At 37.8% G+C, this 18,178-nt stretch overlaps 1 pseudogene; it reads left to right on the plus strand.

Annotated features, from left to right (window-relative positions):
• Positions 1–3,360: 3,360 nt before the first annotated feature.
• On the plus strand, positions 3,361–4,273 carry LOC111540063 (annotated as a pseudogene).
• The last annotated feature ends 13,905 nt before the right edge of the window (positions 4,274–18,178 follow it).

Consider the following 18,178-nt stretch of genomic DNA (forward strand, 5'->3'; position numbering starts at 1 on the left):
CCACAATGGTTGAACTAGTTTACAGTCCCACCAACAGTGTAAAAATGTTCCTATTTCTCCACATCCTCTCCAGCACCTGTTGTTTCCCGATTTTTAATGATCGCCATTCTAACTGGTATGAGATGGTATCTCATTGTGGTTTTGATTTGCATTTCTCTGATGGCCAGTGATGATGAGCATTTTTTTCTTGTATCTGTTGGCTGCATAAATGTCTTCTTTTGAAAAGTGTCTATTCATATCCTTTGCCCCCTTTTTGATGGGGTTGTTTTTTTCTTGTACATTTGTTTGAGTTCTTTGTAGATTCTGGATATTAGCCCTTTGTCAGATAGATAGATTGCAAAAATTTTCACCCATTCTGTAGGTTGCCTGTTCAATTTGATGATAGTTTCTTTTGCTGTGCAGAAGCTCTTTAGTTTAATTAGATCCCATTTGTCTATTTTGGCTTTTGTTGCCATTGCCTTTGGTGTTTTAGACATGAAGTCCTTGCCCGTGCCTATGTCCTGAATGGTACTGCCTAGGTTTTCTTCTAGGGTTTTTATGGTTTTAGGTCTAATGTTTAAGTCTTTAATCCATCTTGAATTAATTTTTGTATAAGGAGTAAGGAAGGGATCCAGTTTCAGCTTCCTACCTATGGTTAGCTAGTTTTCCCATCAACATTTATTAAATAGGGAATCCTTTCCCCATTGCTTGTTTTTGTCAGGTTTGTCAAAGATCAGATGGTTGTAGAAAGGTCGTGGTATTATTTCTGAGGGCTCTGTACTGTTCCATTGGTCTATATCTCTGTTTTGGTACCAGTACCATGCTGTTTTGGTTACTGTAGCCTTCTAGTATAGTTTGAAGTCAGGTAGTGTGATGCCTCCAGCTTTGTACTTTTGGCTTAGGATGGTCTCGGCAATGCAGGCTCTTTTTTGGTTCCATATGAACTTTAAAGTAGTTTTTTTTTCCAATTTTGTGAAGAAAGTCATTGGTAGCTTGACGGGCATAGCATTGAATCTATAAATTATCTTGGGCAGTATGGCCATTTTGATGATATCAATTCTTCCTATCCATGAGCATGGAGTGTTCTTCCATTTGTTTGTGTCCTCTTTTATTTCGTTGAGCAGTGGTTTGTAGTTCTCCTTGAAGAGGTCCTTCACATCCCTTGTGTTCCTAGGTATTTTATTCTCTTTGAAGCAATTGTGAATGGGAGTTCACTCATGATTTGGCTCTCTGTTTGTCTGTTATTGGTGTATAAGAATGCTTGTGATTTTTGCAGATGGATTTTGTATCCTGAGACTTTGCTTATCAGCTTAAGGAGATTTTGGGCTGAGACAATGGGGTTTTCTAAATATACAATCATGTCATCTGCAAACATAGACAATTTGACTTCCTCTTTTCTTAATTGCATACCCTTTATTTCTTTCTCCTGCCTGATTGCCCTGGCCAGAAATTCCAGCACTATGTTGAATAGGAGTGGTGAGAGAGGGCATCCCTGTCATGTGCCAGTTTTCAAAGGGAATGCTTCTAGTTTTTGCCCATTCAATATGATACTGGCTGTGAGTTTGTCATAAATAGCTCTTATTATTTTGAGATACGTCCCATCAATACCTAATTTGTTGAGGATTTTTAGCATGAAGAGCTGTTGAACTTTGTCAAAGGCCTTTTCTGCATCTATTCAGATAATCATGAGGGTTTTGTCTTTGGTTCTGTTTATATGCTGGATTATGTTTATTGATTTGTGGATGTTGAACCAGCCTTGCATCCCAGGGATGAAACCCACTTGATCGTGGTGGATAAGATTTTTGATGTGCTGCTGGATTTGGTTTGCCAGTATTTTATTGAGGATTTTTACATCGATGTTCATCAGAGATATTGGACTAAAATTCTCTTTTTTGTTGTTGTGTCTCTGCCAGGCTTTGGTATCAGGATGATGCTTGCCTCATAAAATGAGCTAGGGAGGATTCCCTGTTTTTCTATTGATTGGAATAGTTTCAGAAGAAATGGTACCAGCTCTTCCTTGTACCTCTAGTAGAATTCGGCTGAGAATCCATCTGGTCCTTGACTTTTTTTGGTTGGTAGGCTATTAATTATTGCCTCAATTTCAGAGCCTGTTATTGGCCTATTCAGGGATTTAACTTCTCCTGGTTTAGTCTTGGGAGGGTGTGTGTGTCCAGGAATTTATCCATTTCTTCTAGATTTACAACCTGCTCCTGAATGACTACTAGGTACATAATGAAATGAAGGCAGAAATAAAGATGTTCTCTGAAACCAATAAGAACAAAGACACAGGATAACAGAATCTCTGGGACACATTTAAAGCAATGTGTAGAGGGAAATTTATAGCACTAAATGCCCACAAGAGAAAGCAGGAAAGATTTCAAATTGACACCCTAACATCACAATTAAAAGAACTAGAGAAGCAAGAGCAAACACATTCAAAAGCTAGCAGAAGGCAAGAAATAACTAAGATCAGACAGAACTGAAGGAGATAGAGACGCAAAAAAAAAAACCCTTCAAAAAAATCAGTGAATCCAGGAGCTGGTTTTTTTAAAAGATCAACAAATTGATAGACTGCTAGCAAGACTAATCAAGAAGAAAACAGAGAAGAATCAAATAGACGCAATAAAAAATGATAAAGGGGATATCACCACCGATCCCATAGAAATACAAACTACCGTCAGAGAATACTATAAACACCTCTACGTATTAGATATTTTCTATTGGTCATCTTTAAATTATCCGTTCTTTTCCTCTTCCATCTTGATTCTGCTAATATGATGAAATAAATTTTTAAATTTCAGATATTACTTCCAAAATTTTGGATACTTTTTTATACATAAAGGATAAGACAATGAAGAATAAAGATAAAAGCATATCTATTCTTTATTTCTATATATATGCAAGCGATAGCTTCCTTTACTTTAGATATTTTCTATTACTATTTTATTTTACTTCATTGCACATAGTTATAACAACTCCTTTCAAGCCCTTATCTTCTACTTCCAACAACTGCATCATCTTTGTTCATTATCTTTTCCTTTAACAATAGGTAGCATTGGGGCAGTGTTGTCTGGTGGGAGCTGGAGACCTTCCACGTCGTTGCTGCTCTCACCATGGCTTGGGTCCAGACTGCGTCACATCCTCTCAGGAGACGCGGGCCCTCCGAACCTCTTTAGTGCCAAATTCCAGGCTGCAGGCAGCCCGGTGGCAGCAAGATAACAGAATCTCTGGATGGATACTTCCTGGGAAGTTTTGCTAATTTGTAGCAGCTAGACCATGTTTCTCATTAACATCTATCTGTCAGCTTAGTCATCACATCATTTCACTGTGGTGGCAGCTCAGAATTCTAGATAGAAAAAGCACCTGGATCCCAGTTTTTCAATGGCTTCAACGCAACCAGGAGTGCCTGCTCTTGAGGCTAGTGGGCCTCTAGGCAAGACGTTCCTGCCCATCAGGATACACCGTTGGGCATCAAGCTATGATGATGCCCTCAAGGACCCTGCGCTCATGACTCTTTCTCTATCGAAAATGGGCACTGTCCCCTGGAAGCCAGTTATTCCAGAGCACAATAGCGGTACCTCACCAAGGTGGAGCAAGATGAGGCCAGCCTACCCTCCCCATCCATGACCTGTCATTGGCCATCGACAGTGTGGACAAAGTCCCAGTGGTGAAGGCTAAGCTACCCATGTCATCTTGAATTATCTGGTAACAAAAGAGACCCAGGAAAGCATTCAGCATTTTGGGTGACAGGCAGCGCTGAGAGATGCTGGCTACACACCCCACAGGGGCCTCACCACCAAGGAGACCAACTACCTTATGGTGGCAGAAACACTGCACAAACTAAAGCTACAGAGTGGACAGATAACAAAAGAAGAGAGGCAGCCTGTATCAGCCCAGTCACTCCAAGCACCACTCCTCTTTCTTCCCCTAAGCAGAAGCCCAGAGGCTGGTTCACCTCTGGTTCTTCCACAGCCTTACCTGGCCCAAATCCTAGCACCATGGATTCTGGAAGTGGGGATAAGGACAGAAACTTGTCAGATAAGTGGAGCCTCTTTGGACCAAGATGCCTTCAGAAGTATGATTCTGGAAGTTTTGCCACCCAGGCCTACCAAGAGCCCAGAAGCCTTCTCCAATGGAATTGATCCATGCCCAGGCCAACTGAATGGCTGAAGATCCAGTAACCTTGAAGCTGCCCAAGATGAACATCCTAGTGATGGAAGGGAAGAAACAGCCACCATGGACCCATAAGCTCAAACTGCCTGACTTGAATGTGCTCACACCCACTGGCTTCTAGAGCCCTTTCTATTCTAGGGACTCTACCTTGGCTGTGACATGGGAAAGGTACATTTTTAAAAACCTGTTAAATTGAGGCTAGTGCTGGAGACATAATTGGTATTTGAGAAACATTAGTGCAAAGCTTGCCCTTGTTGTGTGCAAGAAGCCATTTTGTACTGCTTTAAAGTTGGACTAAATAATCTCAGCAGTGATGTATGGGGGATCTCATTACCTATTTTTTCATCATTTACCCTAGATAAGAACTTCAATCATTGCTTATTAGGTAAAGAACGTTTGTGCTGTTCTGAAACCCAGGCTTCCTGATTCCTTTACCACTATCCATATGAGCATTGACAAATCATGGCATAGAGGTATTCACTGACTCGTTGAGAGGACTCTGACCCTCTTGACTGCATGTGCCATGCCCCTGCCTTGTCAGTTAGGGGACCCAAGATCTGTTTAGAACCTGGGTACAGGTAAAAGCCACACTTGGCATGGACCCCTCTTTCTAGACTGAACCTTGACTCCCCCTGCTTTTTGATAGACCTAATGGATCACTGTCCTGCAGCCAGTTCTTCATGTGGGGCCTCTTAGGCCAGTGCTGGGGGAGGCATGCTTCTCTTTCTATGCCACAGAACAAACACTAGTCTGTCAAAGGCTTTCTTGCTCTTTAAAGTGAAATTAATTTAATTCCAATTTGGTCAAAGACTTCCTAAGAGAGAAAATATAGTCCACTGAATTGGCATTGGTAAATGGATGTTAAACTTTTTTAAAGTAACGTAAAGTAAGATGGTAGGTACAGTTAGATTACAGTCTTGAGGCTCATGTGAAACCAGTGTTACCTTATTTTGATATCCTTGTTCAAGTCAGGGCCTGAAACGTCTGCACTGGGAGGTGAAAGAATTCAAAATTTTTTGTACGAAAGCATTTTTCACCAAAATGAGCCTCATTCCTTTACACAACACATAACTTTACTGAGGAAAAGAAATAGGGAACCTGCCTTTTTATTTCTCCTCACTGTGTACAATTTCAGTCATTGTCTTTAACACTGTCTCAAACACCCACTTTTGTTTTGGATAGTATCTCATCTGCATAAGAAATTGACCTTTCCATAGAGACGCTTGGAATCTAGAATTATCAGAACAATTAATTTATTTGCATCTTCTATTATAATCTCTTGTTTAACAATACAAATTCTTACTACTTTCTCAAAAAAATAAAAAGGTCACATTTCCCTATTTTATTTTCATTTTATTTTTTTTCTGAGATGGAGTTTTGCTCTTGTTGCACAGGCTGGAGTACAATGGCACCATCTCGGCTCATTGCAGCCTCCGCCTCCCGGGTTCAAGCAATTCTCCTGCCTCAGCCTCCCTAGTAGCTGGGATTACAGGCATATGCCACCATGCCCGGCTAATTTTGTATTTTAGAGATGGGGTTTCTCCACCTAGTTCTTTATTTGCCAATTAATAAGAATGAGACCCTGTCATTTGCAGCAACATAAAACTGGAGGTCATTGTGTTAAGAGAAATAAGCCAGGCACAGAAAGACAAACTTCCCATGTTCTCACTCATTTGTGGAAGCTAAAACTTAAAACAGTTGAATTCATGGAGCTGGAGAGTAGAATAGTGGTTCTAGAGGCTGGGAAGGGTAGTGGGCATGGAGGGGGGATTGTTAATGGGTACAAAAATAGATAGAATGAATAAGATCTAGTATTTGATAGCACAACAGGGTGACTACAGTCAACAATACATAAAATATAATTTATTGTACATTTTAAAATAAGTAAAAGAGTATAAGTGGATTGTTTGTAACACAAAGAAAAGGTAAATCCTTGAGATGATGGTTATTCCATTTACCCTAATGTGATTACTGTGCATTGTATGTCTGAATAAAAACATTTAATGGATACCATAAATATATATACCTATGTACCCACAAAAATTTAAAAAAAAAAATATATATATATATATGATTGTAACCTGAGCAAAGTGAATATAAGGTTTTGAAGACTCTGCAAAAGTCTTATGTTTTTACTGGAAAGCAATTCATTTGATCAAACTTAAGTTGCAAACTATTTCTTTGGGGTGGCCGCTCAAGGCAGTTCTTTTATTTTTAGATGTGCTACTTTGAATCTACCCCCATGTATGCTTAGCTCCAGCCAGACTTGCCCAAAGTTGTTTACATAATTTGAAAGTCACCCCCATTCTGGCTCTCTTCTTTTAGGAATCTTCCCTGACCTCCCAGCAGCTGAGACTGCCCTGAATTTTGTCCTCTTGTCTACATGCCATAAAGGTTATGCGTTTTCTACTGAAGATTTGGTGGCAGTTTTGGCCTGGCCTCCCATAAAAGTCAAAAAAGGAGAAATGTACTCCAAATGAGACTCTTCTTTCAAGTTTTCACTCCCCTCAAGAATTATCCTGCTTTCATTCATTCTCAAGTGCCTTTGTGTATTTTTTTTTTTTTTTGCTTTTTTTCCCAAAATTAATAGTTGTTATATATGGCAGGTGTGAGTCTTGTAGAAACTTAATTTACCATATAGAAGCTGACATGTAGTTTAACCACTGCAAAACTGAAGACCATGAGATAATCTTGAAAGAACCAGTAGAAACACAAAATATACAAAGGTGAACAACAATTCAATTAGCCAATGATTTCTCTCTAAAGTACCAGAACGTAGTGATATAACTTCTTCAAATCTTATCTAATCTGAATTTTGAGTCACAAATTTCCTTTCCCTACAGCCAAGGTATAAGAGACGATACAATTCCCAGAGCTTATATGGCTTTGTTTTTATATCTATATATCTGATTCATTTTGAAATTTATTCTTGTGTATGGTGTGAGTTATGGATTCAATTTTGTCTTCTTCCAAATGACTATCTACTTACCCCAACAGCATTTATTAAAAGCTTCACCTCTGTCCCAGTGTTCTTAGGTAGCATATTTTTCACATATTAAATTTCCACATGTACTTGGGTCTACTTCTAGACTTGGTTTTCTATTTCATTTATATGTTTATTCACTTGTGAGTTCCACATTGTTATAATTGTAGAGGATTTATATTTTAATGTATTGTAAGACTAGTCTCTTAGCATTTCTTTTCTGTATATTCCTAGCTATTCCTGTATGCTTATTTTCTCATATGATCTTTAGTATCAGTATTCCTGACACTGGAAAAAGTGTCTGGTGGTATTTTTATTGGGATCACATCTTTATGTGTTTAGTCATTTTATCCAAATACAAGGGATGTCCTTTTTATCTGCTCAAATCTATGTCTTCATCTTTCAGAACTGTTTTAGTTTTATTCACACGGGTTTTGCGTATTTCTTGTTAAGCACATTTTTAATTTTTAAAATTTTTATCAATCTATTTAAATATAGTTTTATTTTATTATGTTATATGCATAGTTATTTTTATTTACATTAAGGTCACTGATTTCTATATGTTAATTTTATATCCTGTTGCCCTACCAAGTTCTTTCTTTCAGTTACTTCTGTCATCGATTATTCAGGGTTTTCTAGGAGTACCATCATACCATTTGCAACTAGAAACAGCTTTTCTATTCTTTTTAAATTCTTATGAGCCTAGTTGTTTTCTTTTCTCTAATTGCACTGGTTAATACCACCAGTATAATGCAAAATAGTAGTGTAGTATAGATAATATGATATATTTTGAATTAGTAAAATTGATAAACCTATTGCAAGCTTACCAAGAAGAGGAAAAAAAACCCAACAAAGCAATTTTAGAATTGCAAAATAGAATGTCACTGTACATCTTAGAGGTGTACAGTTCCATTAATAATGGAAAGATATTATAAACAAAGTTATACCCAAATGAAAGCTGAAAAATTCCTAGAAAAAATACATCTCATCAAAACTAACACAAGAAGAAAGAAGAAATCTTTCTAGTTCCTGAATAAAAGAGTGAATCAGTGTTTAAAACTGTCTCATAAAGAAAACAATGTTAAATCACTTCACTAGCTAATTCTACCAAACATTTCAAGAGGCAATGAATCCAATCTCACGCCAACTTAGCCATAGAATAATAAAAGGGGTAATACTTGCCAATTATTTTTATGAGAACAGCATAGCCTTAATATCAAAGCAGACTAGAAAATGTAAGAAAATAAAATTATAAGCCAGTTTCACTCATTACCATGCACTACATAAATACCTAAAAATTATGCACATCATAAACAAATTGATATTATCTTAAGAACATATGGGGAATTTAATATTAAAAATCAAACAAGTTATTTGTTACATTGATTGCATAAAGGAAAAAACTCAAAAGATCATTTGTCTCATAATTCCTACTTTTGATGTTTATTCCTTAGAATAAGTGGGGATGTGGGTAAAGATGTTCCAAGTCCCAGTTTTTCACCCATTTCTCTTTCTATATTCTTTGCCATGTGACTTTGCAGTTTTTTCCTGTTAAAGATGGAGTCAATTTTCTCACCCTTGACTCTGAGTTTGGCTGTGTAACTTGCTTGGCTGTGGTATTAGCAGATGTGGACCCTGCAGAAACTTGTAAACATGGTGGTTCTACATTTCTACTTGTTTCTTGATGTTTCTCAAACAGGCAGAGAGTGCTTCTGCCTTAGGGCCTTAGTTGTGTGTGCTCCCTCCATCTGGAATGATCCTCCCTCTGGTTATCAGCACAGTTGACTCCTTGCCTTCATTCTTGTTTCTGCTTATTGCTACCCCATCAGAGGAGCCTTCTCAGAATATACAAACTAAATAATGTATCCTAGCAAAATAAGTACAGGGCATCACTATCCTGTTTTCCGGTTTTCTTTTGTGCACTCATTACATATAGAATGTTCATGTATTAATTTGCCATCTTCCATGATTGGATTATGAGATCCACCAGTGCAGGAACCTTTTCTATTTTACCATTGAATTGTTAGTACCTAGAAGAGTACATAGCAAATCAGTATTGAAGAATTATTTGCCATACCAAGACTATGCCTTGGGTCTTACTGACTCAATCAATCTTTATTAATTTAGCAAAATGTAAGGCACCAGAACCTCACACATGCCGGGGGTGGAGGTGATAAAGTGAGGTGGAAGTTAGAAATTGCCTAAAGACGGAATACTCAATACTTTAAAAGTTCTTAACATGATAGAAATATTAGAAATATACTGCCCTTGACCTTGTTCTTTCCAGCAATCCCATACACTGACAAAATCACAAACTGAACCTTCATAAAAAGCCACATGAAGGAAACAAGATGATAGATATACTTTGGAGAACGTGAAGGAACTTTAAAGAAAGAACTTGAAAGATATAATGAGTAAGAAACATAAACATGGAGAAAGCATTAATGAATGATGATCACAGTGTGCACGGAAGAAAATGAAGGAAATATCTTGACTTGAATAAAACATATATATACATAAACTACAAGGACTCGGGTACTCAATATAAAGTGACTTATGAAATCCAGAAGTCAAAGAAATGAAAATGTATAAAACTAATTTTCTCCTTTTATAACCAAAATATTTAGGTGTTGAGAATGTGGTTGTTTGCATAGTTGAATGCGTTGTAAATAATCAGGCAGATAATAAAGGATTTGTGGCTATAACACGGAAACATAATTTGTAACAAAATGCAGTTGAAGAGAGAAATAACAGATGCTAACGAAAGCTGAATTCTGAGAATTACTTTCAAGGAAGTGACTCAATATGTACAGCAGTCTTGTCAGTCTTGTTCATACCACATAGATGCTTTCATAGCATTAATAGAATAAACTAGATGTTTCAGAAGAAAAAAAAAAACACAACTATGTACAACAGAAGAAATAGCTTGCCTAACGGAGCCTAAATTAGTCTAATCTATTTTTAGTCTGTGATTCTGCCCTAGTAGGCCCTTGAGAATTGGAGGGAAATATGGATAGAAAAAAATTTGTTTTTTCCCAGCTTAATGACACTGAGATAGTCCTGAAATACATTTAAAAAGGCTTTATGTTCCAAAGATAACTCAGCTTCTGTCAGTCACAGAGAAAATAGGTGGAAAGTTTATTTTTATAACACATTTCCTCCAGTGTCCCTCTTCAGGGTAACTGCTTTGCAATACTACAGGCAATGGAAATAGAGAGGGATATCAACTCTGTGAGTACATTAAACATGTGTAAGTTACACAGTGAATGTAGTGGAAAAAAATTCTTTTGTTAATTTTGTTTTTCTGAATATTTCTGATCTCCCTCTCAAATCTAAGTCTAGATTATTCTCAGTCCAACATTTCTTCTTTAATATCTTTAAAAAATGTATTGAGTTCCACTTGGTGCTTGGCACTGTTGGAGGCACCAAGAATACAATGGTGAAAATTTATATGGCACCGACTCTAAAACCCTGTCTACTTTTTGTCTTGAGGGCAGAATGGATGCACTGTGATAGCACCTACAATAAGAATAAACACAATGGTATGGACGTGCTTGGGTCAGAGACTTACTTTGTTTTGAGCATCGGAAGAGATATCATAGCATCTGACATCAGGAGACTGATAACCCTAGGAGTTAGGGAAGGAGGTGGTCATGTTCCAGGAAGAGAGAATAACCTGAAAGTGAAAGGCAGCGTGGAAGATTCAGGGATGCTGCAGACTTCATGATTGGAACACAAAATTGAAACAAGAAGTGGAGTGAGAAGAGGCTACCTCACTCCCAAGGGAAATCTATGTTCTTTTCAAAGTATCTACCTTCTCTTCTTAAAAATTATTGTCTCTTCAGTGAAAGAGAACTGACCTAACCAATTCTGCTTTGCTTCTAACTTCCAAGATGTCTTTGTTTGTTCCTGGGCATAGGCTGAACTAACTTTGGGAGCAACTTTCTAGTGTAAGTCAAAGATGATAACAGCCCTTTATCAAAACAAACCGCCTTCTTGTCTGAGCACTAGACTGCCTTTGCAGAACTAACAAATTAGTCAAAAGATTAGAAATTATGATTTAGGAGTTATGCAGCTGGAGGCTACAAGATTCTGACACTCACCAAATTGCTCCTGGGAATAAAATCACCATTGTAAAACCGAAGCCCAGGTTTGGGCTTAGATATTTTGCAGACCATGCGCTTGATGGATCACCTGGCACCACTTAGATTGATAAACTGGCTCATCTGGTCTTGGGGCCCCCCAGGAACTGACTCTGTAAGAAGACAGCTTCGACTCCCTGAGTTCAGCTCTGACCAGACCAATCAGCACTCCTGGCCCAATGGCTTACCCCCACCCACCAAGCTGTCTTTGAAAACTCTGATCCCTGAATGCTCAGGTAGACTGATTTGAGCCATGATAAAACTCTGATCACACACACACACACACACATAATTGTCTCCTTTTGAATATTGTTTATACTGAAAATCTCTCTTTCTTCCTCACACCCTCCTAGGTGAAGTTTGATTCCATTCACTCTGTTTACCCTAAGATCTTAACATACTTTTAAAAACTAGGAAAATTTGTTTTCCACAAAATAGACACTCCATCCCACCCTCTCGTCTCCTACCATTTAGCGTAACCTGAGGATAACAGATCCTCACACTGCCTTCCCTTCTCATATACAGAAGATAACAGAGCATGCCCCACAAATGTGTTCTCCAGATTTCCCTGGCTCAGCAGCAAAGAAGGAAGCATTTCAATGTATGTGTGTATTATATGGCAAGGAGACCTCACAGGATGTCAGATGTGAAATTAGGCCAAACTGGAGTCCTGAATTATTCTGCTGATATTCCTACATAATGTTCTTCTAATCTAGGGTGCATCTCCTAAAGATTGCTCTGTCCCTGACAGTATTTGACAAAGTCTCTGGCTGGGGAATGAATGATGCATTTCTCAGAGCCCAGGCAGCTATCGTGTGGGTGGGAATTCACACTCTGGAGGTCTGAAGGAAGATTTACACTCTCAAGAGAAACATGGCGCAAAGAACATGTTAGCATGGCTAAGTTCCAGAAGCTAACCATAAGGAAATTCTTGTGTAGGGTCTTAACTTTTGGTGTGGTTTTCTCAAGGACGATAGAGATTATCTCATGAAGCATACAGGGTAAAAACTGTGGTGGCCCCTTTCCACCAAGCACACACCATATCATTGCTTTGTTAAGCTGGTCATTTCACCCCATGTGAGGATAATGTGGGGAGCAAAAGGAAGTGTGCCCTGATGCACATTTATGTCTCCACTGACTCATACCCAAGGGAATCAGCAATGCAGGAGCGTCCCTGAAGAGCCTTCCTCATCATGAGCTTCTCAGCCAGTTAATTCTATTTCCTAAAATATTTTCCCTTTTATATTACAGACCAAACATTAAAAATCATACCACTTCTATCATTCCAAAACAACCATTGTTAATATTTGATGTAGGTTCTTCTGAAAATTTTATCTTTCTATTTATACTTTTCTCTTTTACAAAATCTATAAATATGACTTTGTATCCTACTTCTTTTATCTAACCACAAGTAGTAAATATTTACCTGTATACTTTAAATATTCTTTTATAATAACATTTTTATGTCTGTATAGTGTTCCATTGTATGGTTTCATTAATTTTGTATTACTTGTTTATTCATAAGCTCAAACTTTTAGAAATGTTTGAACAATGGCTATCTCAGAGTGCTTAAATATTTTAATTTTGGTTATAGTATTCTCTCTTCGTTCAGTAAACATTTAAAAATTTTTATCTAGGTGCCAGGTATTATTTAGGATTAATGAGAAAAAAGATCAATAAATTTAATAAGTCTTCTGATTCAAAGTTATGTGATTGTGGAGAAATTTTAACCTTCTTAACTCTAACTCTAACCCTACTTGTGGAAGAAAGGTTCAGAGATGAACCTTGATGAAGAAGCGCTTGAGTTGAATTTTGAGGGGTGATTTGGTGTTAGCCAGTTGAAGAGTGAGGGGAAGTGATGTTTCAGACAGAGAAAGCCATATGTCCAAAACCCCCAAACTGGTTAATTATCCTCAAAGCATAAAAGAGAGGACAGGGACAAGAAAGATGAGACTGTGAAAATATAAACGGTCAAACCATGCCTAGAGGTTGAGTCATAATCCTGAAGTATATGATGAATCATTGAAAAGTTTTAAAGTGGCAAGTGACAGAGTGAGATTCTAGAAATAGTGCTCTATTTCTACGGTAAGAGTGTGGGATGGGGATGGACTAGAAGGTAACAAAACTTGAAAACATACTGAGGAAGAATAGGAATACTCACTTGAATCTTCAGATTCAAGCCCATTCAAATTCATGTTGATGTTTAACATATTACCAGATACCACCTTCCAAGCTGGCACCAGTTCATTTATGAGCACTCATTGGACATAACTGCTTAGTTTTAAAACTAAGTGTACTAAACTCTTTCCTGTATTTCCATGTTAACTCACAGAGCTATCATGGTGGTCTTACTAACTACAGTAATCTAAAAGGTTCCTGATCTACTGGCAATCCCATCAGAGAGAAAATTAAATGAAATCTAATAAGGAATAATAAATTTCCTTTCTCCCAATTTCTCCTACCATGTTACTAGAAAACTCTCTGCAGAGGGTCAGATCTGCCTGTGGTTTCAAGCAGAGCTTAAGTAATCCCCAAATATCATGAAATATTTAGGTCTCTGAAGGTCTACCTGTTTCCTCACTATTTCAACAAGGCAGAAAAACTTAAACGTTATTAACTATATGCATTTTTCATCAGAGAGGGAATTTAAGTGAAGACTTAGAATATAATCATCCCAGGAGTTTTTAACACAGAGTGTGGCGTGAACCTCTATTCTCCACCTTCTTTGACCCACCTTGCTAAGTGCAGCTCCACCAAGTGCTATAGATAGAAGATATATTATCTCTCATAAATTAAGCTTATTTGATAACATGTGAACTTAAGCCATAACCTTTTTGCTTTTCCCATAAACTTTTTTTATATTCTAACTGCTACTAATAAAACTTTGTGTACATTATTTTGAAAAGCTGAAGCTGGATCCCAGAGGACCTTGCTGGGTTTGAGGAGGTCATGAGACTTACCAAAATCTCCTTTTGTACCTTTCTCACATTTGCTCACTTGAAAAACACTTTTGCTTTTTCATCTTGATCTTACATTAAATGGAATCCCATCTTCCCCATATGTAGTCAATAATAATTGCTTAATATATTATAGAAATTTAATGCTAAATTTTTAAGTTGCATATTGTGTTAGATTTTGTTAAGAAACCTTTCAAAGCTATAAATTAATCTTGGAATTCTTTGGCAACATAAATTCCAATTCCTTACTGTGGCTCAAAAACTTTCCATGTTACCTCTTATGGCTTCTTTGTTGTTGTTGTTGTAGCTTTGAGACCAGGTCTTGTTATATTACTCGGGCTGGCATGTCATGGCTATTCACAAGTGCTAGCATAGCGCATTATGGCCTCCAGCTATCTTCCTGTGCCTCAGCCTCCTGAGTAGCTGGGAGTACAGGTGTATGCTACCATGCCTGGCTGTCTTCCTGCTTCTTTATACTTCTTCAACATCATATTGTACACCTTCCTTCAATTTGTAGCCCTTCCCACTGAATATATCTATATGGGTCCCTCATAGCCCTTAGTCTCCAATGTAATGCATTATCTGCATCAAGTCTGTTTCACTCTGGATTTAGTACTGGAATAACAAAAATGCATATAACCCAAGGAATTGGCTCACCTACCATTCAGTCAATCTGGGCCCAGTGCTATCCAAACTGGGCAACAAATCTACTTTTTCCTAGTATCTACTATTGCCAAAGTGCAAATATGGTAAGGTCAGGGCAACTTCATATTGGATTGCAGCAACATGGTGCAGGTTTTCTTTGCCTTCTCCAATGACCAGAGAGGAAGATTACAATTACTTGATTCTTTATGCATAAAAGAACTATGTGGCTCTATTTTCCTCTGAAGAAAACAGTGTAACTGGAAACATTTGGGGCTTTCATGCGTGGTTCAGCACCAGTGGTTCGGTGGTGAGGCCTCTGGGATACAGCAGAGAATATCTGGGTTCTTGTCCTGGTTTTGTCACTATCTGGTCCACATGCCTGGCACATTGTAAACCATAAAAATACTTAAAAATAAATGAATGGGTTAGGTGACTTTGACTCTTCCAACCTTTTCAGCCTTCTTTATCTCCATTTCCAAAATGAAAATGTTAGATTATCTGATGTCTAAGATCCCTGAAACTCTAAAATTGCATGATCTAAGCTAAGAATGCCCTCTAGAGCTCTATCCTTACACTAAACCCTTTTGAGCAAGGTAAAATTGATAATTAATCAATAAAAATTTTTATGTGTTTTTTATTACATGTGTACCACAAGCAGAGAACTCAGCTATCTAACCTGCCTTGATAACAAGTTCTCATTTTGCTGATACAGGACTCTCTCAAAAACTTTCTATCAAATTTCTATCAAATTTTCATTCTGTAGTCTCCTATCCCAGGTTTTGTTTACTCTTTCTTTTAATAACTAAATTTTAGCATGAAAATATAGGTTCTCATTCCAAAGTGGAAAAGATGTAAGGATAGCCTTTACTGGCTGTTGGGCAGGAATGGGTGTCTGGTGAGCAGAGTCCTCCATCAATGACCAAAAGTGATGGAGAAGAAGCTGCAAGGCTGCTTTCAAGTCACCAGGGACAACTATCCAGGGCAATTCAAACATCACAAATGTTTTCTAACCCCATCTGGCCTTTCTATAACACCCGCAACTTCCTTGGGAGTTTAAAAATCACTTGACTCCAGTGCAATGTTCTCAACTGTTTATTGTTCTGTGTTCTTGTTGTTGTTGTTCCCTGCCTTCATTCTTCCTGGGTTTGACCTAGAACCCCATCTTTCATCCAAAGAACCTAGAGTTCCAGGAGAGTAAAGGGCCCAGGCATGCACTACCTCAGCTCAGATCTGATCTGAGTGATTGTCACTACTGGCCTTTTGTTTGTTTTATACACATGGCTGCTTTCATGCTGGTGAGGAAACAAGTCAGTACTATCTCACTCTCTTGCCATCCAGTCTTCACCATCAGGCACTTTAATAACGCATAGGACACACGCACATTTAAAGAAGCATACAATGGCAATTCCTCAAGGATCTAGAACTAGATGTACCATGCGACCCAGCCATCCCACTACTGGGTATATACCCAAAGGATTAAAAATTATGCTACTACAAAGACACATGCGCACGTATGTTTATTGCGGCACTATTCACAATAGCAAAGACTTGGAATCAACCCAAATGTCCATCAGTGACAGACTGGATTAAGAAAATGTGGCACATATACACCATGGAATACTATGCAGCCATAAAAAAGGATGAGTTTGCGTCCTTTGTAGGGACATGGATGCAGCTGGAAACCATCATTCTTAGCAAACTATCACAAGAAGAGAAAACCAAACACCGCATGTTCTCACTCATAGGTGGGAACTGAACAATGAGTTCACTTGGACTCGGGAAGGGGAACATCACACAATGGGGCCTATCATGGGGAGGGGGGAGGGATTGCATTGGGGAGTTATACCTGATATAAATGATGAATTGATGGGTGCTGACGAGTTGATGGGTGCAGCACAACAACATGGCACATGTATACATATGTAACAAACCTGCACGTTATGCACATGTACCCTAGAACTTAAAGTATAATAAAAAAAATAAAATAAAATAAAGAAGCATACAATTATGTAAATATGTTGAATATTGGATAAGTAGGTATTAGACAAATCAGTACTTGGTTAGACTAATGTTTCTTCACTCTAAAAAAAGAATTTCAAATAGAAATTTAGTGCTGTGTATCAAAATTCCCTTTCTTAAATTTTGTGTCAAAGTTCACATATTTATAAATTTTTCAGGAAGAAAGTTAAGTGAATTTCCATACAGTGCTGGGGTTATGAATCGGTACCTTGCTTTATAATTATTTACAGGGGATATTGACATGTGGAAGGTCATAAGCCCCGCACATCAGCTCTTTTCAATATGATTTGCTTTCCAGTGAGTCTTTGTGGTTCTATGTCCTCTGTTTTCTCAGTATGGATTTTGAACGTTGGAAACACAGATGGATTCTGTTTAGAATCTAATGGAACTGAAAAAGTCCAGCAGTCAGATAACCCAGACAGTCTCAACTTCATTCTGTTTTAAGCTCTTAAATATATTTAGGTCTGCCTTGTCTCTCCCTGAAGCAGCAAAAATAAGCAAGGGTGACCTTTACTATTCTGCTTAAACAGAACCTACTCTTTCCTTTGAGCTTCCCACTGAGGATTTATTGGACGTTCCACCACAGGTTCAACGATCCCTATTTCCTGTACTTACCTGCTCCCATACTCCTTGGCTTGCCTTTTCATATACATGGAATTAATACTTCAGGGAAGAATTTTGATTAATTTTTGTTTCTCTGAAAGGATGTGATGTATTCTATTAATAAGTTGAGCTCTGATGACTACTAATGTAGATCTCAAGAAAAATTAGGAACTCATTCTCTGCATATTGGTAAGAGGACATTCTGAGAAAAGCATCATTAGGTGATGCCCTTGTGCAAACATCACAGACTATACTTACACAAATTTAGATGGTATATCCTACTACACACCTAGGCTATATGGTATAGCCTGTGGTTCCTAGGCTACCAACCTGTATGGTGTGTTACTGTACTGAATATTGTAGGCAACTGTAACACACTGGTTTGTGTATCTAAACATATTTAAACATAGAAAAGGTACAGTAAAAATATGGCATTATAATCTTATGAGACCATCATTGTAGACGCAGCCAGCCCCTTGCTCACTGAAAAGTCATTATGTTGCACATGACTGTAGTTTCTGCCCTGTACAATAGTAGAAAAAGTGAATAGTGTTAAAACGGGTTAAGATAAAGGAAGTAGATGACTCAGAAATTTTAATTCCATTTTGTTCATGACTAAGAACCTACAAACAGTTCTGAAACACTTTAACCTTTTCCATTCTTGTTCTCATGTCCTA

Source organism: Piliocolobus tephrosceles, chromosome 13, assembly GCF_002776525.5.
Source record: "Piliocolobus tephrosceles isolate RC106 chromosome 13, ASM277652v3, whole genome shotgun sequence".
Taxonomy (NCBI): domain Eukaryota; kingdom Metazoa; phylum Chordata; class Mammalia; order Primates; family Cercopithecidae; genus Piliocolobus; species Piliocolobus tephrosceles.